At 48.3% G+C, this 25520-nt stretch overlaps 1 pseudogene; it reads right to left on the bottom strand.

Moving 5' to 3' along the window:
- Nucleotides 1-25310, bottom strand: part of LOC136167494 (phosphatidate cytidylyltransferase, mitochondrial-like) — a 34153-nt pseudogene extending 8843 nt beyond the window's left edge.
- Between the last annotated feature and the right edge of the window lie 210 nt (nt 25311-25520).

Raw genomic sequence — 25520 nt, 5'->3', positions numbered from 1 at the left:
GAAGCATCACCGCAAACAAAGCTAGTGGAGGTGATGGAATTCCAGTTGAGCTATTTCAAATCCTAAAAGGTGATGCTGTGAAAGGGCTACATTCAATATGCCAGCAAATTTGGAAAACTCAGCAGTGGCCACAGGACTGGGAAAGGTCAGTTTTCATTCCAATACCAAAGAAAGGCAATGCCAAAGAACGCTCAAACTACCTCACAATTGCACTCACCTCACATGCTAGTAAAGTAATGCTCAAAATTCTCCAAGCCAGGCTTCAACAGTACGTGAACCATGAACGTCCAGATGTTCAAGCTGGATTTAGAAAAGGCAGAGGGACCAGAGATCAAATTGCCAACATTAGTTGGATCATCAAAAAAGCAAGAGAATTCCAGAAAAACATCTATTTCTGCTTTATTGACTAGACCAAAGCCTAGTCAAAGCTATGGTTTTTCCAGTAGTCATGTATGGATGTGAGAGTTGGACTATAAAGAAAGCTGAACACCGAAGAATTGATGCTTTTGAACTGTGGTGTTGGAGAAGACTCTTGACAGTCCCTTGGACAGCAAGGAGAGCCAACTAGTCCATCCTAAAGGAAATCACTCCTGAATATTCACTGGGAGGACTGATGCTGAAGCTGAAACTCCAATACTTTGGCCACCTGATGTGAAGAGCTGACTCATCTGAAAAGACCCTGATGCAGGGAAAGATCGAAGGCGGGAAGAGAGGGGGACGACAGAGAATGAGATGGTTGGATGGTATCACTGACTTGATAGACGTGAGTTTGAATAAGCTCCAGGAGTTGGTGATGAACAGGGAGGCATGGCATGCTGTGGTCCATGGGGTCGCAAAGAGTTGGACATGACTGAGCGCCTGAACTGAACTGAGAGGATGTTATACTAAGCTCAATAAATAGTACCAAGGACACAGCTGTGGTGATACACGGAAGAGGCTGGGCACGTGTGAGGCCCTCCAGGGGAAGCCTAGAGAAAGCCGCATGGCTAAAGGCCTTGCTGGGCAGAGAGAAAGTCGTCCAGGGGAGAAGTGAGGTGGGAAGAACAGACACATACCTCAGCAGCTGAGGAAGCCCTGGGGTGAGGGTGACAATGTAATTTATCATCTAAAAGAGGCCACTTTTGACAATGAAGGGGGTGCTATGAGTTATCACATTATGATGAATATAAAGTGGGCAAACCAGGATATGTGGTTGCCCTTGCCAATTTTTTTCCACAGAGCAGAAAGGGAATCATCGAAATTATGACCTGCCATGGCAAATTTTCTAGAGCAAACTGTGGGTTTGTTTGGAAAAATTAACAGATACCCACCAGTAAGTATGTACCTCTGTGAGGGGTAAAATGCACTGGATTTTTAGGCTTCAAAGGACCAACACGCCCTGCAATTCAGTAGAAGGCGTGTGGGGAGTACACGCTTTGGAGAAGACCCACAGGCAGCCTCTGGACTGACCTGTGAGACGAGGCGGGGACTGGTTAGGGCGGTGAGCTCGAGTGCGTCCTGTCCGAACAAGCTGCTCACACACAGGCGACAGCGTTTTCCCACTGTTTACACAGTTACACACGAGGACGACTGCGAGTGAGAGGGTAGAGAAACTGGTTCTCTCAGGTAATGCCCTTGACTTTGTACACTGCTACAGTCCTTCTGGGAGCTGTGACTGACAAAGCCTCATCTCTGGAGAGTGAGCCCCAAGCCCCAAACCCAAACCGAGGCCAGGAGGTGAAGCTCACTGAGGGTCTGGGTCATCGTCCTACCTCGTCTGTCCACACGGCCGTCCCCTCAGGTAGGCACTGCCCCTCCCCCTGTGGCAGGAAGGGGACGGGGACACGGGGACGACGGAACCAGCCTGAGGTCTCCCAGGAAGCCAGTGAACACCCTCCACACACACACGACTGTTCACTAAAGCATGATTTACAGCGCCGAAATCCTGGCAGCAACCAAATGTCCTTCAGCAGGGGAGCAGTGCACCCACACCAACCACGGACCACGGACCACCCACACCGACCACAGACCACCCACACCGACCACGGACCACCCACACCGACCACAGACCACCCACACCAACCACGAACCACGGCATGCCCACACCAACCACGGACCACAGACAACCCACATTGACCACGGACTACCCACACCGACCACGGAGCACCCACACCAACCACGGACCACCCACACCAACCACGAACCAGGGCATGCCCACACCAACCACGGACCACCCACACCGACCACGAACCAGGGCATTGCCACACCAACCACAGACCACGGAGCACCCACACCAACCACAGACCACAAACACCAACCACGGACCACCCACACCAACCACAGACCACAAACACCAACCACGGACCACGGACCACCCACACCGACCACGGACCACCCACACCAACCACGGACCACCCACACCAACCACGAACCAGGGCATGCCCACACCAACCACGGACCACAGACAACCCACATTGACCACGGACCACCCACACCGACCACGGACAACCCACACCAACCACGGACCACCCACACGGACCACGGACCACCCACACCAACCACGAACCAGGGCATGCCCATACCGACCACAGAGCACCCACACTGACCACGGATCGGGGCACGCTCACACCAACCACGAATTGGGGCACGCCCACACTGACCATGGACCATGGAGCACCCACACTGACCGCAGATCAGGGCATGCCCACACCGACCACAGACCACTCACACCGACCATGAACCAGGGTATACCCACACCAACCACGGACCACCCACACTGACCACAGACCACCCACACCAACCACGGACCACAGACCACCCACACCAACCACATACCACCTATACTGACCATGGACCACAGAGCACCCACACTGACCACAGACCAGGGCTCACCCACTAAGTGTTACAGGAACCACACACCGAGATGGAAAATGACCACGGAATAATGTGCAGCTGGGAAGCCAGGACACAAAAGTACCAGAAGGAAACAACTGTTTTAAAAAAAAAAAGACAAAAGACTGTTTTAAATGGCTATGCTTGCTCTAATGAGAGACACATTTGCTGCGGGCTCTTTAAAGGCACGTGCTCCGCATCTGCCGTCTCGTTTACGGCTGCCAAGCCTCACGAGGAAGGTGCAGATTACCCTCAGCCTCACGGACGAGGACAAGGAGCGACCACCTGCCCCAGGCCCGGCTACCTCTCAGGTCAGGGCAGTGACATTTCAGGTGCCAGCCTCACTTCACTCTGTAATTCTCCCCTGTGATTCCCCCGCTCCCTCACTTCTGTAACGCTGGCTCACGGCCTCTAGCGTTCTGAAGTAAGTTCATGGATGCACAGACATGCTGTTCCAGCAAATGTGAATGGAGAGGCAGTTGGGTTGACTTTCAATGGTGTATATACCCTCATGCTTTCATTCACAGCCTATAAATGTTTTCTGTTTCTCCCTGAAGGGATGGAACGTCATCAAACTCTGAGTCTCACACAGCTGGCTCAGAACTGAAGGATCAGTCTGCACCACTGTCGAGTTCTAAATGTTTATGGCACCTCCTAACCTCCTGTCCGTTTAACAAACAAAAGCTCTTACATTTTAGACAGTAACTTTCTGAGAGAGGGAGTATATTTTACCAAAATTTAAAGGCAAATGATCCAAACCCTCCCCAAACAACAACTGCCGGCCACCATGGAAGGAGTTGGGAAACATTAAGGAATTTCTGGGGACAGGGACCAAGGCGTGTTCGTCCCTGTGACCCCAGCTCTTCTCCCGCTGCCTGGCACATGAGGGCAGATCCATAAATGTCTGCTGAACTGGATTTCTCCAACTGCTGTGCAGCAGAACCAGCTCAGCCACGGGGAACAGAAATCAAGTGGGCTTATCGCCTGCTGCTTCAGAACAAAGTGAATAAAATTGTGGACACAGCATGAACCAGCATCTGATCCTAAGAATCAATTTTTCTTACCTCCGCAGATGCACTCGCAACAAAACACAGAGATTGAGAAAAACTGACTGCTGACTCATACTTTATGGGAGTTTAACTCTTAACTGCCCAAGCCAGAGAACAGCCTGTCTAATGCAATGGCTAGACAAAAGGGAATCTCTCCTTGACCTGGAATAAAACAAACCCAGAGGTTCCGTCTGGAGCTGGCCTGCTCTATGATTCCAGCACGTCCCCAGCGGTCAGGGCCCTTATTACGAACATAGGGGTGTGAGTGGAAAGGCCCTGGCTCTCTGGTCTGGACATATCCCTGGGTGGCTGGGGGTGAGTTACTTAATCTTTCTCAATCAGTTTCCTTCTCTGCAAAATGGCTGTAACAGTCACGCTAACCTCACAAGACTGCCTTTAGGTTTCCGTGATTAAGGTATTAGAGGATGCTCCATCCACAGTGAGGCAGACATCACTGCTGTCATGATGTGTATGGGAGGGGCAGGGCAGAGGGTGCAGGAAGCCCTGGGTCTCTACGACACCGGGCTAACTTTCCCTCCTAGACTAACTGCCATACTCCTGTCATCTCAGTTCAATAAATACCTGGGTGGCTTCTAAGTGCCAGGAGCTGTGTGGGACTCAGGGCGTACAAAGATACAGACTCTGCCTCAAGCAGCAAGGGACATGAAAACAGGGCATTTCAGAGGAGGTTACTGCCCGGGACTCCTGATGTGGAAGTGGTCAGGAACAGCAGCTCACACTGGAAGTTGATATGTGCAATGTAATATTCATTTTAAACAGGTCTTCCTTTTTTTGAGATATAATTCACATACCATATAATTCTTATGTAAAGCACATAATTCTATTTTTTTAAAGTGTATTTATAGGGTTATGCAACCATCTAACTTTAGACCATTTCAGCCTCCCTAAAAGAAACCCTCTACCATCAGCAGTCACTTTTCTTCCCTGCTTCCACCCTCAGTCCCACACAGAGACTAATCCACTATTTCTATATATAGATTTTCCTATCCTGAACACTTTATATGAATGGAACTGCACAATACAAGGTCTCTTTTGATTAGCATGTTTTCAGAGTTCATCATGTTGGAGCAACTATCAATACTTATTCCTGTTTGTGGCTAAGTAACATTCCACAGGATGGATGTACCACATTTATATAATCTATCTACCAGTTACCAGGCATTTGGGTTGTTTTACTTTTAGGCCATTTTTTTAAAAATCAATAACACTGTTATGAACAGTTGTGTATGAATTTTTGTGTGAATATATATTTTCATTTCTCTTGGGTAGATACCTAGGAGTAGAATTGTTGGGTTCACATAGTTGCTTTAATATTCTGAGGAGCCTCCAGACTGTTTTTTCCAAAGTGGCTGTATTATTTACATTCCTCAGCAACGTATGCAGGCCAGTTTCTCCACAGCCTCAGCAACACCTATTCTCGTCTGTATTCTGATCATAGGCTTTGGGTGTGAACTGGGGTCTAACAACAAACAGTGCTGAGCATTTCTTGTGTTTATTTGCTATTTGTACACTTTCTTTGGAAAAAAAAAAAGCCTATGCAAATCCTTTGCCCATTTCTATATTGAGCTATTTGTCTTTTTACAGTGTTCTAAGAATTCTTTATATATTTCAGATACTAGTTACTTATCAGACATATGATTTGCAAGTATTTCTTTCCATTTCTTTGGATGCCTTTTCACTCTCTTGAAAGTTTTGTTTGCATCACAGAAGTTTAATTTTTATATGGTCCCATTTATCTATTTCTTCTTTTGTTGCTTGTACTTTTGTTTTGTATTTAAGAACACACTGCATAACTCAAAGTGACTCTTCTAAAAGTCTTCCGGTTTTAGCTCTTACATCCATGATCTGTGTGTGCTCAGTCACTCAGTTGTGTCTGACTCTTTGCGGCCCCACAGACTGTAGCCTGCCAGGCTCCTCTGCCCATGGGATTCTCCAGGCAAGAATTCTGGGGTGAGGTGCCATTTCCTGCTCCAGGGGACCTTACCAACTCAGGATTGAACCCGTGTCTCTTGCATCTCCTGCACTGGCAGGCAGATTCTTTACCACTGGTGACACTTGGGAAGCCCCATCCATGATCTATTTTGAGTTAATTTTGTGTAGGGTGTGTTAGGGGTACAACTTCATTCTTTTGCATGTGGAAAAAATAATTATTATTTCAAGAAAGATGACTAAGGCAGTATTTCTAGGAGGCAGCGTAACACACTATTCAAAATACATTCTCAAAGATATCTCCATGGCTGCAGAAACTATACCATCACTGCACTAACTCACACATGGAAGAGAATGAGGTAAGAACAAATAGCTGATGCACTGGTGCTATACATTTGAATCATATATAAATTATTCTCTCACACACTTTAGAGAACACAAAATAGAGAGGTGTAGGAAGCATCTGGTTTATGATACTGATTCAGGAAGGAACCAATACCACCACCATCCATCCATCCATCCATCCATCCATCATCCATCCATCCATCCATCATCCATCCATCCATCCATCCATCATCCATCCATCCATCCATCCATCCATCCCCTAAGTATTTACTGAGCACCCGGTATGTGTCAGGCACCAATGTGATCACTGATGGAGGGAACAAAGCAAGAAAACACGCCTGCCTCCCGCGTCCTAGTGGTGGGACAGAGACCAGAGACGATAAACCCGACAGATACACAGTCCCTCAGAGGTGGAGAGTGCAAAGGAGGAAACACAAGCAGAGGAAGAAGGCCAGGAATGGGGAGGAGACCCACGGGGCCCTACAGTCCCTCCCCTAGTCCCCGGCGTGACCTCTGCAGGATGGGGAGGGAGGAGCGAGCGTCCTGGACCAGAGCGCCAGCGTGCATCCGCACTCCGGACCAGAAGACACAGGGACGAGCTCCCTCCTACTCTGGGCTTCGGGATCTTCACACATGTTACAGTATGGAGCAGCAGGACAGCGAGTCCATGAGTTTCCAGGATTAAATGAGTTAATACACGTAAAGCACTTAGAACACTCCCAGACACACGGTAAGTAACCCGGAGATGTCAGATATGGTTGGTGACTGAAACCCTCTCAGGAGTGCGGCATGCTCAACAATCAGCTAGTGACCGAGTAGAGAAGCGTTCCGAGCGAGGCTTCAGCAAGAGCTCGGGCGGGCCAGGCCTGCGGAAATCCGTTTCCAAATGACTGCGGGAGTCAGTGCCAACACCCATGTCACCAGGGACGCTGCTGGCGCGGGCACAGAGGTGTGACTGTCATGGGAGAAATCGCAGGAACTCTCACCCAGAGGAAACGTCTCTCTACTGGTTCTACCAGGATCCAGAAATGGGGATGTTCACTCGAGCTGGAGGGGGCTGGCACTCATGCCTGATTTTACCAGGATCCAGAAATGGGATGTTCACTCGCGCTGGAGGGGGCTGGCACTCATGCCTGATTTTACCAGGATCCAGAAATGGGATGTTCACTCGCGCTGGAGGGGGCTGGCACTCATGCCTGATTTTACCAGGATCCAGAAATGGGATGTTCACTCGCGCTGGAGGGGGCTGGCACTCATGCCTGATTTTACCAGGATCCAGAAATGGGATGTTCACTCGCGCTGGAGGGGGCTGGCACTCATGCCTGATTTTACCAGGATCCAGAAATGGGATGTTCACTCGCGCTGGAGGGGGCTGGCACTCATGCCTGATTTTACCAGGATCCAGAAATGGGATGTTCACTCGCGCTGGAGGGGGCTGGCACTCATGCCTGGTTCTACCAGGATCCAGAAATGGGATGTTCACTCGCGCTGGAGGGGGCTGGCACTCATGCCTGATTTTACCAGGATCCAGAAATGGGATGTTCACTCGCGCTGGAGGGGGCTGGCACTCATGCCTGATTTTACCAGGATCCAGAAATGGGATGTTCACTCGCGCTGGAGGGGGCTGGCACTCATGCCTGATTTTACCAGGATCCAGAAATGGGATGTTCACTCGAGCTGGAGGGGGCTGGCACTCATGCCTGGTTCTACCAGGATCCAGAAATGAGATGTTCACTCGCGCTGGAGGGGCTGGCACTCATGCCTGGTTCTACCAGGATCCAGAAATGGGATGTTCACTCGTGCTGGAGGGGGCTGGCACTCATGCCTGGTTCTACCAGGATCCAGAAATGGGATGTTCACTCGCGCTGGAGGGGGCTGGCACTCATGCCTGATTTTACCAGGATCCAGAAATGGGATGTTCACTCGAGCTGGAGGGGGCTGGCACTCATGCCTGGTTCTACCAGGATCCAGAAATGGGATGTTCACTCGCGCTGGAGGGGGCTGGCACTCATGCCTGATTTTTTCTCTAAGAATCACTCAGCTGGCACTTCCTCGCTGCTCTGTCTTGTTCCTAGAAGTAGCTGAGCCTGCGATCAGACAGTCTGGCACCGAAAGAAACCCATTCTCTCTCTCGCACACGTCAGCGGTTGAAGGTGTTTTTCGTTCCTCACGGACTGTGAAGGGCCAAGTCACTCGACCTGACTTAAGTCCTCTGCTAACTGACAGGAATCGTTTGTCAACATGCGCCAGTTTAGTGGTTAGTATATCAGACGACATAATCCCCGTTTGGCGAACGTGTCCAAGGAAGCCAGTGCCCCCTCTGCCCTCTTCCCTAGCAAACAGGTTTGGCAGAAGTGAACCACAGTCACGTCGTTAGTAAAACAATGCCAGATGAAGGCGGCCTGAGCGCCCACCAATCACTGAATCACTGGGCGGATCAGGGTGTCTCAGCCTGAGGAAAACCTCTGCAGCCAGAATGATACGCGGTAACAGTGATAAGTAATGATAGGAGTCATCTTCTGAGCACCAACCATCAGTGAGCTGTGATACTGGGGGCTTTTATACATACTATCTCATGGAAAATCTTTTCAGGAAATAGTTATTTCCACTTTACAAAGGAGAATACAGGCTCAGAAAGGTTCCAGCACCTCCACGAGGCTAGTGTTCAAACTCAGGTCTGACTGCAGCCTTGCCTTTCTGTCTACAGCAAGTGGCTGTGTTGTGTGTGTGTGTGTTAGTCAGTCATGTCCAACTCTTTGTGACCCCAGGACTGTAGACTGACAGGCTCCTCTGTCCATGGAATTCTCCAGGCAAAAATACTAGAGTAGATTGCCATTTCCTCCTCCAGGGGATCTTCCCGACCCCAGGATCAAACCCAGGTTTCCCACATTGCAGGCAGATTCTTTACTGTCTGAGCCACCAAGGAAGCCCTATGTTAATACAAGCAAACATGGATCTAGAATAATATGGGACATTTACTGACCATTTACGATGTGACAGGCACATACAATTTAATCTACATGTATGATTTAATTTCATCTGTATAAAAATCTTTGGAGAGAAAGAAACTGAGTCACAAGGAGATAAGAAACTTGCCCAAAGACAGAAAGTTAACTAAGGTTAAAGCTAAGAGGTGAACCCAGAGTCTGACCGCAGAGCCCCAGCTTGTAAACACTTTAGTAATGCTGTGTTCCGTGAAGTAATATAATGATTAAAAAAAAGCAAAGTACTAAATAGAATGGGCTTCCTGGGTGACTCAGTGGTGAAGAATCCACCTGCCAATGTAGGAGATGTGGGTTTGATCCCTGGGTCGGGAAGATCCCCTGGAGAAGGAAATGGAACCCACTCCAGTATTCTTGCCTGGGAAATCCCATGGACAGAGGAGCCTGGTGGGCTACAGTCCACGGGTTCGCAGAAGAACTAAACGACTAAATGGAACACCCAGCTGAAGCAGCTGTTTCCACGTGAGGCTGTCCACGGTCCTGAGGCCCTACCTGAGCCCTCATCGTGGTCCAGACTGGCTGCGCTCTGTCCATCCACCCACACGCACGCAGAGGGGCCTGCCACGTGCCACGGGGGGTTCTGGAGGCAACCCAACACAGGCCGGGTCCCAACTGTCCTCCCTGCAGGGCCTCTCTGCCTGGTCAGCTCTCCCGGGGTTCTCTTCACGGGTGCTCAGACGTTGGTGCTCAGTTCCCACCTCGGGGGAGGCCGTCTCTGGTTGCACTAAAGTGACACCTGCGCCCCCACCCCATTCTGTGCTGCCACGTGTCTGCTGGCTGACTTTCCAACCGCAGAGAGAGCCCCACGAGGGCCGCGACCGTGCCCGCCTCATCCCCAGAGCTTAGATGGCGTCCAGCAGAGGAAACCCTCGTGACCATGTGCTAAGAGAAAAAACATTCTCATTCTCAGTCTTTCTGCCTCCTGCACACTGCTGGCAAAATTATCTTTCCACAACCACAAATCCTGGACCAACCTGCAATGCCTGAAAACGTCTGTGGCTCTTAGTTGTCAAATTCCCATCTGCTCACTTTGTCTTCAACACCCTTCCCAATCCAGGTCTAATCTCTTTTCCGAAACACCAGAGAGGCAGTGAATTTCAGTGGTTAAGAATGAGGGCTAACATGGAACTCTGCTCAATGTCATGGGACAGCCTGGATGTGTGGGGAGTCTGGGGGAGGATGGGTACGTGCATATGGTTGAGTTGCTCTGCTCTGCACCTGAAACTATTGCAACATGCTAATCAGCTATGTACCAACACAAAAAGAAAAGTTAAAAAAAGAGTGTGGGCTAAGATTCCAGCTCTACCACCTACTAATCTACCAGACAACTGGCCTGAGACAGATCTGGGCCTTGGTGTTCTCATCTGTTAAATGGTGCGATAATATAGCACCCTATCAAAGGGCTGTGTGAGGACAAACGAGTTATTGGATCAAAAGTCCTGAGAGTCATTCCTGACATACGACAAAGAATGCGACCTTCTCCTGCCACCAGCATGGACCTCCATCACAGCTGTCTGCTCCTCCCTCCCCGAACGGGACATGCACTTACACACGCCTGCCTTTTCCACATGGGCTGCTCTCAAGTCTGCCACGGACTCACTGTGACTGCATGTTTGTGAATGTGAAGCTCCTCAGAGCAGACATTGCATCCTTAATTCATTATAAGGTATGGGACGCTGATTCACTTGATAAATGCTAAACCAGAGACCATTACCTAAAACTGGTCACTTTATAATTTGTTCTTTCATGAGAATGTGAAAGGCGGCCCTTTAAAGTTCATTCGGTCTCCTTCCTGTTTACTTAAAGGCTGAGCTCTAAGAATAACTGAAGGATTAGAAGGCTTTCTCCTCCCCAGTTCTGTAGGCTCCCATCTTCCACCCACTCCTTTCTCACCATCACTTATAACCATAATGCCATAAATACTGACCCTGGGGCAGTTAAAGTGATCCTCAAATACTACACAGAATACAGGGATTATTATTATTATTATTACTGCTAGTAATACTGACAGATCTTGCCTCCACCAGCAATTACTGGCAAGAACTTGTCCAATGACACGGATACCACTGTTTTCTCCATGTCCCCTAGACTCCGCCAGGGAGAAGCGGGACTTCGCAGGTTAGGGAAGACATATCAACTCTCTCAACTGCAAACAGGTATAAAGTAGATGTCCAAGTTGTAAATAAAAATGAGGTTGGTGGGTAATTTGAAGTCTGGAATATTCTGAGGGCTTAGGAGGTTTGGGTGGTCTCCTGAAGGGATTAGGATCTGATCAACTCAGGTATACTGGGTTCTCAGAAGCCTACAAAAGGCAGGTAGAAAAGCTGGTTTTTCAACACATCACCTGGGGCAAGTCTCACATCTACGGAAGACACCTGCCTGCAAGGTCTAGATCCTTCCCGTCCGCACCATCCCAGTCTAGTGTCATCATATCACGGGCTAGTTAACCATTAATTACACTGTGTCCTGGCTTACCAACAACCATCATATATTATGCTGTTTCAATGGGAAAATATTCCAAATCTAAACAACTGACTTACAGATTTACAGGGTTAGGGTTAGGGTTAGGGTTAGGGTTAAAAAAAAAAAAATACAGAAAACTTTGGAAAAGGTCTTATTCACAAGATAGGGACCACACAGAGTGGGAATCAGCCCCCTCTGGGGAGGATTTGAGGAAAATCAAAGCAGTTAAACCTAAAGGAAATCAGTCCTGAATATTCATTGGAAGGACTGATGCTGAAGCTGGAACTCCAATACTTTGCCACCTGATGTGAAGAACTGACTCTGGAAAAGACCCTGATGCTGGGAAAGATTGAAGACAGGAGGAGAAGGTGAAGACAGAGGATGAGATGGTTGGATGGCATCATGGACTCAATGGACATGAGTTTGAGTAAGCTCCAGGAGCTGGTGATGGATAAGGAAGCCTAGTGTGCTGCAGCCCATGGGGTCGCAAAGAGCCAGACATGACTGCGTGACTGAACTGAACTGGGGAGAATTTGTAAAGCATCGTGTCCTAAGTGTTACAGGAAATAGAAGCCAACCTCTTTGAAATGAGTAATGTAGGCTACTTGGCCAAAGTCGCAGACCCTAGGCTGATTAAGCAATGACAAATATAACTGCAAGAAAACAGGACGAGGCGAGATGAGGTATGGGAGTGACCAGAGGCCGAGGGGCTGGGGTCAGACACAGCAAGCTGTGAGACCAGGCTCCGGGGAGCAACCCACTCGTCGGTCATTTCTTCCCCAGCAGCCCCGGGCCGGCTCGTAGACACCGTTCCCTGCCTCGGAGGGCCTTTCTGAACAACCCCCTGAGAAACAGCCCACCCTCAACCTGAAGCATTTTCTTCTCCTCACGGCCCTCACCACTGGCTGAAACCACCCACTGCTGCTTTACTGTCTGTCTCTCCCTGAAAGAACACAACCTCCACGAGGAGTTTCATTTATATCTCGCTGGTGAGCGGGCACCCGGCCTGGTGCAATGTGTGACCTAGGGAGACACACGTTTGCTGAACGGACAGGGCTGCACTGTGAGGATCCTGTGACGGAATAAAGGAATAATGCTCCATCCACCTACCCACGCATCCACCCACCTACCTACTCACTGACCTACTGATTATGGAACAGCATCGCTATACAGCAGCTCCTAATGAACATTCTAGAAGAAGTGGAACAGAGGATGATACTGCTATGAGTCAGCAAGTGTTTACTGAACAACAAGAGAAACCAGGAGCATGTGACATGGTCCTTTCAGGAGGCGGAACAAAAATCAGCTCAAGATTGAGAGCAGCTTGAATGCTTACTTAAAGTTTGTAAGTAAATGTCTTCAGTCAATGTTTGGAATTTATGGAGAACTCCTAGTGTCATGAAATTAAAAGAGTGTGCTCCTTGGAATGAAAGCTATGATGAACCTAGACAGTGTATTAAAAAGCAGAGATATCACTTTGCCAGCAAAGGTCTCTCTAGTCAAAGCTATGATTTTTCTAGTAGTCATGTATGGATGTGAGAGTTGGACCATAAAGAAGGCTGAGCACTGAAGAACTGATGCTTTTGAACTGTGGTGTTGGAGAAGACTCTTGAGAGTCCCTTGGACTGCAAGGAGATCCAGCCAGTCCATCCTAAAGGAAATCAACCCTGAATATTCACTGGAAGGACTGATGCTGAAGCTGAAGCTCCAATACTTTGAGCACCTGATACAAAGAGCTGACTCATTGGAAAAGACCCTGATGCTGGGAAAGACTGAAGGCAGGAGAAGAAGGGGGCGACAAAGGATGAGATGGTTGGATGGCATCACCGACTCAATGGACATGAGTTTGAGCAAACCCCGGGAGATGGTGAAGGACAGAGGAGCCTGGCGTGCTGCAGTCCCTAGGGCCACAAAGAGTCGGACACGACTGAGCAACTGAACAGCAACAGCAACCTGGCGTCCGCCTGACACTAAGCTGATGCTGACGCCGCGGTCAGAGCAGAGGACGGCTCTGCATCTTCTCCCACAAAGTCAACCAAAGGTTCAGGTCCACCTTTCCTCACAGGGGAGCGGGGTGGGGGAGGTACCCAGACAGAGGCCCCCTCCCCACACGTTCCTCCTGGATGCAGCCTCACCATGCTGGCCCCTTGGCCTTTGCTGACAGGCAGGGAGGCTGCCGTGAGATGCTGGAGGCAACCAAGACCACGGCGATTTCACCTGCCTTCTCACCCGTGCTGCCATGACAGCTGTGGTCCCAGCACACACATCTGGGGACAAGACTGAAGAGCCAGATCCTTCGTGTCTCTGTGAGCGCAGCGTCTCCACGCAGTCTTATCTGTGCAGGGATTCAGAGGATGAGTCAGCTGCTTCTGCAGTATTTGAGCACAGAGTTCTCTGACTCATACTTAAAAGCTTGGAAAGAGCGATATTTAAGATAGTGGTTTTCAAACTATGGTTTAAAAGACAGACTACTTTTCTGAAAATGGAGTTATACACAAATCCTTAACACGTTAAACAGATCTCTGGGGGACTCTTGGGCGGAGGCTATGGTGAGGGGCCGGGCTCTGCCCTCTCGGCCTCCCCCTCCCCCTGACACCTCTGAGGAGCACAGCTTAAGGGGAAAGGAAGTTAGTATTTAGATAAATCAATAGATGAATGGAGGAGGAGGGAGAAAGGTTTCCTTAATATGAGGAAAGGTGGAGTGGCCAAGTCATCACTGTGCACCCATCACAGTAAAGACTATTCCAGCAAGAATCGCCAGTGGAGACTCACCCTCAGAGGGAAAGATTGCTAAGAAACAGGATATTGGCCTGACCTTCAAATGTCTCCCCAGTTTGGTTAGAAGGGAGAAAACACTGCTTACTAGGCACCAACGTCACGTGTGCAGACTGCAAATATGTGAGTGTCGTAGGAGACAAAAGAAAGGCTGAGGAAACGTTACAAATTAAAAGATAAAAGAGATGGCATCTAAATACATTATGCGATCCCTGGCAGGGTCATGTACTTGAGGGTAAAATGTTAGAAAGGGCATTACTGGGACAACCGACAACATTAGAAATGAAGATTATCAGTTTGATAGAAGTGATGTATCACTGTTATCTGGTGCCTGCACTGTGGTTCTGTGAGAGGATGCCCTGTTCTCAGGAAACACGCACTGAAGCAATGGGCCTAACCGGGACGTGACACGTGTGCCCTGCTCCCTAACAGCTCAGAAGAACATACATCATACGGTGTATTTACACGCAGAGAGGGAGCAGTGGTTCTCAAAGTGGGCTCCCTGGAGGAGCATCAGCATCACCAGGAACGGGAGAGAAACACAGACTTTGGGGACCCGCCCCAGACCTCCCAAATCGGCGGTCTTGTCTGTTCTGACAGGCCCTCCAAGGGGTCTGCTGCCAACTTCTGAACATCACTGATACAGACAGAATGATAAAAGAAGTGTGGTGAGATGTTTCTGGGGAAAGGGCATATATGGTAGCTTCCTGGATGATTACTGAAACTTACCTGTACTCTGAAACTGTTTCAAAATAAAAATGAACAATAACAACAACAGAAGGGTTACCCTATGTAGAGATGTGAAAAGGAAGAGACCCTGGGGAAGGAGGCAGATCGCCGGGTTCCTGCAGAGACCCTGACAGAGGCACTGGGACCAGAACCTCAGTTGCCAGTGAGGGGCGGGGGGCGGACCTGCTCCGTCTCCCAGCAGCGAACCTCCTTCCGGCAGGAAGCGCAGCATGAAGCCCACTAACCTGAGTAGGAGAGCCCGGCGATCTCTGTAAACAGGTCTTCTTCAGAAAAGCTTTCCGGGAGCATGAGGAAAGCCGCAGTCACAGCGCTCTTCAGGTTTTGATCCAGGGCTGAGCGCAGAGCCACATCCTCATTCATCGCCACGATCTTAACCTGGAAAAGCAGGACGTTCAGAGGAAGACGTCCTGAAGTGGAGCAGGGCCCAACCTGGGTGTTACTACGTGCACTGGAACTGTCTTACACCCTCAGCCCTGAAGATGCTGCAGCATTAGGCAGGTTGACATGAAATAGTTACTAATCTAATAAGCAATTCTGGAGTCTCCTGTTTTAAGCCCAAACCAGACAACTCATGACATAGGAAAGAAAACAAAATAAACATTTTTCTTAAGTGAGGAAACTCCACATGAGTTTTGAAAAAGAAGTCAGTACAAAAATGGAATAAATGACCTTTGGGAAATTGAGAACTTTATTTTTTAACTTCATTGTTCTTCACTTAATTTTATGGTGGACAAAAGCATTTTAATTCTTTATTCAGAACTCATCTCTGTTCTTATCTAACCTGAGCAGGCCATGCTCTATTTTAAACTGATTCTGAACCTGACTAAGGAAAAAGAAAGGACAACTAGCTGGTAGAAGCTACCATCTTAGACGTTCCCCTCCCATCAAGATACAAACTGCTCTGGTGTGTTTGGCTGGTTGTAAGACGGCACTGCAGTCAGCAGGATGAGCCCAAGTCCCATCTCTCTTACTACCTCTGTGACGGGGTTAAGAACTGAACCAGGCTTCTGAGGTTGCTGGGAAGATTGAGTGAGAGCCCGCATCCGAACCCACAGCTGAAGGCAGCTTCCCCGCGTGTCTCTTGGTGCACAGTGCACGTGTCTCTCTGAGCCGGGGATTCTCCCCTTCAGTGAGATCAGAGTCTCCTGCGGGCTTGTTAAAACACCCAGTATTAGGCCCATCCCCAGAGATTCTGGCTCAGCAGGCCTGGGTACATTTCTGCCAGGCTCCCAGGTAACGCTGATGCCGCTCCAGGGACCGCGTGAGCCCCACTGCTCTAAGGCGCGTGCTCGGAGCCCGAACGGCCAAGGTGCTCTTTGTGTGGTTGTGCCAGTGTGTGCTCCCGACACGACTGTAGACCATCGTGCTGCTTCTGACGGATTTTCTAAACAAGCAGTGCGTCTAGAAATCCCTACTGAGGACACTCATGTATCTGAAACGTAGCCACTGTCTCTAACCATTTAGTGCTGTAACCAAACTCTTCTCATGTTCCAGAGAGTAGGGTTTAAACTGCCTTTTATTTATCAAACAAGGATAATTTCTGGCAAAATTCAGATGACACATAAAAGACACATACAGTATGAGAAACTCCAAATTAAAACTGTTTTAGATAGCAAGGAAAGACGGGAGTGATGTACATCCCAAAGGATAGTTTCTTCTCTGTTTTTTTTTTTTTAAATTAATTGTGAATAACAATATTAGAAAACTTAACTATTTTATAAATCAGGCTTAAAAGTCTGATTGAAGAAAGACTGAAGGTAGGAGGAGAAGGGGAAGACAGAAGATGAGATGGTCGGATGGCATTACCGACTGGATGGACATGAGTTTGAGCAAGCTCCAAGAGCTGGTGATGGACAGGGAAGTCTGGTGTGCTGCAGTCCATGGGGTCCCAAGGAGTCGGACACAGCTGAGCAACTGAACTGAACTGAAAAACCTGAATTCTACCTTTTACCTTTTATCCTTATTTTTTTAATGGAATATTTATAACATACAAAGCTTCATACGGTACATAAGCTACTTAATTCCATATTGCCTCCTCCCTCATAATTATAAGAATTTAATGGCCCTGAATTAAGCCTTGGAGCACTTGGCTGAGTGTGGAATTACCGCAAACATCTGCAGAAAGTCAAAGCAGGGAGCATCCCAGAAGCATGGTCCGGAGAGGAGAACCATCCCTAACAGAACACTCACTCACTGGTTTTTGGAGTCAACCAGCAATGTATAAGTTATTCCAGTTGAGAAGATCTTTAATCAAAACACTGGTGCTAATAACTCCATATTTGATAAGCTGGAAAAGAAAAGAAATGTGCATGAAAAAGAGCAAAATACCATCCTGACCCTTGTGCAAGTGCAAAAAATAAAGAACTAAATTTCTGACCAGGGCAGAAGCTTGATTTCCAAAGCCACTCAAAAAACTGCCTACCTTGTAAAAACACACATCTCCACAAAATCTTTTGCAAAGGGTTAGCTTCCAAGACTGTCTGTTGCCTAAGGTATTCATGGTGCGATGACCACAGTTTTAACTCTGGCACTTGTGATGCCAGAGGCAGAATGGCTCTTAGAGGCTGTCTGGTCTTGGTCCTCAACGGACTGGAAATATCAATAAAAACACTGGTCCTGACAGACCCGTGGTACAATTCATTCTCCTCACGTGAGAAATAAGAAACCTGACGCTCAGAGAGAATAAACGATGTGTCCGAGGTGGCACCCGGAGGAGCAGAGCTAAACCAGGTCCCTGAATTTCTGGTTGGGCTTCCAGTGTTTGTTTCATCACAGAGAATGAGAAATTTTCCTCAAAGTTTTCACTGACATCCTTGACATGGTGAATTTCTCTTTCACGGTTGACTTCTGTAACTACAATGCAACATGCAAACATAAAACCTCTTTATCAGCTCTGAACACATTGAATTATGGTCAAGTTCATTTCAGGAGTAATTTGACAAACCCTGAATGTAGTTGTTCTAGGTTACAAAACTCCATTTGTTTCAACAGATATCTTCAGACTCACTTCACTGAACTTCAGTATCTAAGCAGCCTTCGCAGGCTGCAAATATCTAAAAAGTAGCTAAAGAATTTCAATTAAAAAGTACAGTCCCTTTGGCACACAATTATGCCCAAACATTTGGTTACTGGAGCCTGCAATGCTGTTTGAAACTACTAATTAGAGGTCGGCTCAGCATAACATTAACCCTGGAGAAAGCAGAGCTCCGAGCTCCGTGACTAGTGCGGATGTGCGGGTCTGGGCTGAGTGACCGCCTTCCCCCCACTCCGGCTATCACACCGCAGAGCCCTTCTTGTTGCAGGCGCCTAACAGCGAGGAGGCAGGATGGACGGCAACCAGAAAAGTAAACGCCGGGCCCAAAGGCGATGCAGACATCACCACCCACAGCGCTCATCCCTGCCTCGCACAGATAGGCCTGCAAAATCCTTCTCAGGTCAGTACCCCAGCCTCCTGCCTTTCAAAGTGTGGTCCACCACCCAGCAGCATCATCGTCACAGACCAAGTGAATCAGAATCTGCGTGCAAACAAGATCCTCAGGTGACTCGTCTGCCCGCAGAAGGGTGACAGCCCTGAGCCATCGGGAGCTGGCGCAGCGCAGGCGCGGCCGACACCCTCTGCCTGGCCGACTCTAGGAGGCCCGACTCAGCTCCCAATGGTCCTCTCACACTGGGGTCACGCTGGGTTCCTGGCCGTCCTCTTAGAGCCTGGACCCCTCATCAGAATGACCACTGGGCAGAGTCCCCGCAGTCAGACAGTTCTCCACCGGGGTCCGGGGTGCTCACCTGCCCTCCAAAGCCCATCATCAAATTCCGCCCAACAGAGGGCCCCGAGGGGTTCCTCCCACCGGGCACCACATGCTCCCAATGACCTACGACCCCTCTTCACTTCCAACTTCTCCCTGGGTGTGTGCGCCTCTCCGTACAGACAAGATTAACTTCCACCCTGATCCAAAATGGTCTGCCCATTCCTCCCACTGACCAAACCAGTGGTTCTCAAGGTGTGTTCCAGACGGGCAGCATCAGCATCGTTTGAAAGCTCGTTAGAAATGCAAATGCAGGGGGCAGGAGAAGGCGGGACAAACGGAGAGAGAAGCCCTGAAATATACACCACCATGTGTACAAGAGACAAATAACGGGTCTGTACAACACAGGGAGCTCACCTGATGCTCGGCGACAGCCTAGGGGGTGGGATGGGCTGGGAGGTATGTTCAAGATGGAGGGGACGGATGTACACCTCTGGCTAATTCATGCTGACGTATGGCAGAATCCAACACACTGGTGTAAAGCAATTATCCTCCAATTAAAAATAAATAAATTTTAAAAAAGAAATGTAAATCCTTGGGGCTGAGAGAGTAAACCTTAAAAGTTCTCATCACCAGAAAAAGAAAACCAACTATGTATGGTGATGGATGTTAACTAGACTTACTGCGGTAATCATCTCACAGTAAGATCAATCGTTACGCTACACACCTAAAACTAGCAGTGTTACAGGACAATCACCTCTCAATGTGTAAAAAATGCAAATCCTCAAACCCTATCCCAGACCGACTGATTCAGGAACTCTGGGGGTGGGATCCACCATCTGTGCGCCCGACAGGCACTCTGGGTGCTGTTGAGGCACGCTAAAACTCGAGACCAAGAAACATTTATTGTTGCTGTTCAGTCGAACACCTAAGCCATGTCCGACTCTTTGTGATCCCATGGACTGCAGCACATCAGGCTTCCCTGTCCTTTACTAGCTCCCAAAGTTTGACTCCGGAGTCAAACTCATGTCCATCGAGTCGGTAATGTGGTCTAACCATCTCATCCTCTGCCACCCCCTATCTTTCCCAGCCAAAAAACACTTGACCAAAGGCAACAAATAAAACACAGTCACATTCATCACGTTCATCCGGCAAAAGTGTGAACAGTTCCTGACTGTAAGAACATACATATTTAGCTGAGATTCTAAGAAGAAAGGTTAATAGCCACCTAAGTTAAGACAGAGGCCCGAAGTCACTCACCCTCCCATCACACATGATCACTGGTGCCATGGTCATTCTGGACAGCAGTGATAATCCTGGGTCTCAATATATATATATTTTTTAAAGTCACTCAGTCGTATCCGCCTCTTTGCGACCCCATGGACTATACAGTCCATCGAATTCTCCAGGCCAGAATATTGGAGTGGGTAGACTTTCCCTTGTCCAGGGGATCTTTTTTTTTTTTCAGGGGATCTTCTGAACCCAGGTCTCCCACACTGCAGGCGGATTCTTTACCAGCTGAGCCACAAGGGAAGCCCAAGAATCCTGGAGAGGGTAGCCTATTCCTTCTCCAGAGGATCTTTCTGACCCAGGAATCGAACTGGGGTCTCCCGTACTGCAGGCAGATTCTTTACCAGCCCGATACTTTAAGGAAAGAGTAATGGTTCCAATTTTTCTTTAGGTTCTTTGAATGCCACACAACAGGGTCTCGATTGTGAACATGAAGTTCAACATGGCATTCTGGGAGGTGAATAAAAGAGGATTTTTAGTTTTAATTCCTAGAAAGATGGCGAGACAGAGTTGAAAGCTCTAAGACTCAATGCTGCTGTGATTAACAGCAGGCTTGGGGTCAGAAACTTAAGCAAATCTCTGGAACCAAGTTGAGCTTCTTTTTTGTCAACTCACATAACAGTAATGCTGACTGATGTAATCTTCCAGCCCTCTTTTAAATACTTTCTGTATCATACATACAGTAACTCTCTTTATTCTCAAAACAGTCCTACAAGCTAGATACCATTATTATCCCATCTCTACAGGAAAGGAAACCACGGCACAGAGTAAGCTCCCTGCCCAAGGACATACGATTAATGAATGACAGTCTGGTTCCAAATTCTGGGCTAGACCACTTTGCCACACTGTCTTCCACCTAAATCTAGTTAAACGTGTTCCACTTTTCTTCCAGATCAGATAACACCATGTGGACAAGCTCTATAAAGTATTATGCAAAGGGAAAGCTTATTTTAATTTCACCCATTAGCCAACCCCTCCCTGGTTGTCTATGAGGAGCTCTGATAGGTCCTGGGATAGAGGTAAAGAGTTCAAAGTCACTTGGGGAGAATAGACAGATTACTTTTTTTTTTTCTAAACATCCTAAGCACAGTACGCTAACAAAAGAACCTATTAAGCATAGGTCCCTCCGCGGGGTTAAAAAAGCCCCACAAATATTATAGCCACAAATGTGCCTAATAGAAAATAGTTTAGATAGAGTAAGAAAAACCTTCCTCTCAAACTAATTATAAAAAAAATTTGGTCTCTCAACAGGGAATGCCTCGGAATCCTGAATACATTTTCCTGCTAGCCTGTGTCTCCCAAACTTAACTGGGCTTACTTATCCAACCCCCACTTTATTACCGATCAAAAAATAGGCAGAAAAAGGAGGGATCAAATCAACCAATGACTCCGCCCATATGCCACCTCCCTGTAACCCTCACACCCTGGGGAGGAAGAAAAACTAATTAACATTTCTTTAGGCTATGAAGTCCTTCCATTACCTGGGCCCAGAAAAATCATGCATAAACGCTGGCCGACAAAATTGGGTTTTCGTCCTACCTCCAAAAGAAGGCTTTCGGACATTGTGGCCCTTTCTCTTCAGGGTGTGGGCCACTGCTGACGGCAAGGGCTCAGGTCAGGGGATGCTGCCTCTAGACAGATCATTGATGAAAGGACTTGCTAGGCAAATTTCACTCAGAATGGGGTCACAGAGGAAGGAGGAATTTTCCTGTGACACTTTTCAAGACTCTGGTAAGTCTGAGTCTTTAGAATGCACAAGAGTTAAGCAGATTTGGTGAAGTGTTAGAAGCCTGAGGAAGTGGGTCGGGGGAGTCCTGTTGGATGAAAACGTTCTTGAGGAAACTGGGCATGTTCTGGGTGCTGTGCCTAGGTTAGCAGGGCTGGGATGGGATGCAGGTATAGAGTGGTGGGAGATGGGACCAAAGAGAGACGCTGGCTGCCAGGCTAAGAGATGTTCCTGCAGCAGAAAGGGAGGGCAGACTAAAGGATGCACCACCACACACGAGGCTGCCTGCCAGTAACCAGGGCGCCGCGGCAGGGACTCATCGGGGACAGACTCAGGTGCTGGAGTCTATTTGTGAACTTGCAGGGAACGAGGGTGAGGGAAAAGGAAACACCTTTTCTTGGAGGGAATTCCAGGTCTGCTCAAAGGAAAATCTTCACAGGAAAATGAAGAGGTGACTATAGAATCAGGATGTTCTGGGTTTCCTGCAAACTAGTGGTGATAGTTAAGAATCTGAGTGGACATGTTTTTAAAACTTTTCATGTTAACGTATGTTGGAAAAAAATAACCTATTATAATCTATAATTTACTGTGTGCCCCAAATGTATCATTTCCCATATGTTGTCAATTTAAAGAAAAGTACTACTTAAATTAGGGGCTTCCCAGGAGGCTCAGTGGTAAAGAATCCGCCTGCCAATGCAGGAGACGCAGAAATGAGGGTTCAATCTCTAGGTCAAGAAGATCCCCTGGAGGAAAAAATGGCAACCCACTCCAATATTCTTGCCTGGAGAATTCCATAAACAGAGGAGCCAGGTAGGCTACAGTCCATGGGGTTGCAAAGAGCTGGAAAAGATTGAGCAACTGAGCATGATAGAATACAAATGAGCACGTTACTTAAATACTGGTATAGGTGGTAAACAGCAAATTCAAGGCATGGTATAGATGGCCTCACCAGGAAGTGAACAGGCAAAGATTAACTGAAAGATTACAGCCAGGTGTCCAAAACCATGAGGCCCTAGTGCAGACAGCATGTGACCATTTCCTTTATTAAAAAAAAAAAAAAAAAAAAAAAAAAAACCCAGTCCAGAACATGAGCTGCACATACAGAAAACATCTCTATCTAGACTCCTGCTCCTTTTACCTTAATTCATCAAGAGCTCAAAAGCCTTGCCAAAGTCAATCAAAAGCCTCACTAAACAGAAAATATTTGTCTGCCATCTTCAATGTCTTAAATTTTGACTCCATCTTGGAAGCAAACTTGTTTTCCCCCATTTGCAGGGGAAAAAAATCTGCAATCACAAGGAAAACTGTACCCTCATTGCTGTTATGCTCAGCCAACTTTAAAGAATAACAACGCCTTGCCCTAAACAGACTTGGTAAATGTCCTGGGTCAGAGCAAATATACTGCTCATCCACTAACCCTCCCTGTTAGTTCAATCAGTTCAGTCGCTCAGTCATGTCCAACTCTTTGTGACCCCATGGACTGCAGCACGCCAGGCTTCCCTATCCATCACCAACTGGAGTTTGCTCAAACTCATGTCCATTGAGTCGGTGATGCCATCCAACCATCTCATCCTCTGTCATCCCCTCCTTCTTCCGCCTTCAATCTTTCCCAGCATCAGGGTCTTTTCCAAGGAGTCAGTTCTTTACATCAGATGGTCAAAGAACTGGCGCTTCAGCTTCAGCATCAGTCCTTCCAATGAATATTAAGGATTGATTTTCTTTAGGATTAACTGGTTTGATCTCCATGCAGTCCAAGGGACTCAAGAATCTTCTCCAACACCACAGTTCAAAAGCATCAATTCTTCAGTGCTCAGCTTTCTTTATAGTCCAACTCTTACATCCATACGACTGCTGGAGAAACCACAGCTTTGACTAGACAGATGTTTGTTGGCAAAGTAATGTTTCTGCTTTTTAATATGCTGTCTAGGCTGGTCATAGCTTTTCTTCCAAGGAGCAAGTGTCTTTTAATTTCACGGCTGCAGTCATCATCTGCAGTGATTTCGGAACCCAAGGAAACAAAGCCTGTCCCTCTTTTCATTGTTTCTCCATCAATTTGCCATGAAGTGATGGGACTGAATGCCATGATCTTCCTTTTCTGAAAGTTAAGTTTTAAGCCAGCTTTTCCCTCTCCTCTTTCACCTTCATCAAGAAGCTCCTTAGTTCCTCTTTGCCTTCTGCCATAAGGGTGGCATCATCTGCATATGTGAAGTAATTGATATTTCTCCCAGCAATCTTGATTCCAGCTTGTCCTTCATCCAGCCTGGCATTTCACATGATGTACTCTGCATATAAGTTAAATAAGCAGGGTGACAATATACAGCCTAGACATACTCCTTTCCCAATTTTGAATCAGTTCATTGTTTCACGTTTGGTTCCAACTGTTGCTTGACTTGCATACAGGTTTCAGATTTAGTAGGTGAAAGTGAAAAGTTGCTCAGTCGTTTCAGCCTCTTTGTGACCTGCCATGGACTGTAGCCTGTCCGGTTCCTCTGTCCATGGAACTCTCCAGGCCAGAATACTGGAGTGGGTACCTGTTCCCTTCTCCAAGGGATCCCAACCCAAAGATCGAACCCAGGCCTCTGGCATTGTAAGCTATTTCTTTACTGTCTGAGCCACCAGGAAGCCCAAGAATACTGGAGTGGGAAGCCTATCCCTTCTCCAGGGGAATCTGTCCGACCCACGAATCAAACTGGGGTCTCCTGCACTGCAGGTGGATTCTTTACCAGCTGAGCTACCAGGGAAGCCCTTGCTATTTGTTAAAGTCACTGCAAATGCACAAACCCTACCATCCATCCATCAGCTTCCCAAAGTCAGGGAATCACTTTGTATTTTCTCCTATTGCCAGAGACGTAACTCTCAGCTTGGCTGCGTGAATCACACGGTAAGTTTTCTTAAATTCCTAAAGCCCGGGATCATCCCAGACCAATTAAATCTGAATCTCTGCAACTGGAACCCAGATTATCAGTATTTTTTTTGAGTTTTCCACATAATTGCATCTCCCGCTCTTAGACCCAAGCGGACTCCTAAGTTCCCTTCGAAGCGCGGCTCACGCTGCCGTTCTATTAAGAGCCCTTCCGCAGGGTTTGTATCAGGACTTTGCGAGTTGATACGGGGATGCGCAGAGCGGCCCGGCAGCTCCAGGGCTCGGGAGGGACCGAGGGCAAAGCGACCTCGGAAGCACGTTCCCGGCGCGGGGCTGGCCCGGGCTCACCTTCTGGTCTGAGCTGGGCCCCGCCTGGCGGTACACCCCAGAGCCGTAGGCGAAAGCCAGGCTCAGCTCCTCGGGGAAGTGAGACAGGATCTTGCGGAAGGCCACCCCCGAGCTCTGCAGCGCCTGCTGCGTCATGGGGCCGGGGCTCACCCAGGGCCCCCCGGAGGACGGCGGGCGGGGGACGCGAACCCGCCGGTGGGAGATGGAAGCCGGTTACCCGCCCGGACGGAAGAGGGCTGGGGCCGGGGGGCGAGGAGAGGGGGGCCCGCAAGGACTCGGGGCGGCAGGTCAGTCAGACACGAAGTCTGTCAGACATGAAGTCAGTCACGCCGTAGGCACCCGGGA

The sequence above is a fragment of the Muntiacus reevesi genome, chromosome 4, assembly GCF_963930625.1.
Source record: "Muntiacus reevesi chromosome 4, mMunRee1.1, whole genome shotgun sequence".
Lineage (NCBI taxonomy): Eukaryota > Metazoa > Chordata > Mammalia > Artiodactyla > Cervidae > Muntiacus > Muntiacus reevesi.
Note: the sequence above shows the minus strand (reverse complement) of the source record. Positions and strands in the feature narration are given on the sequence as shown.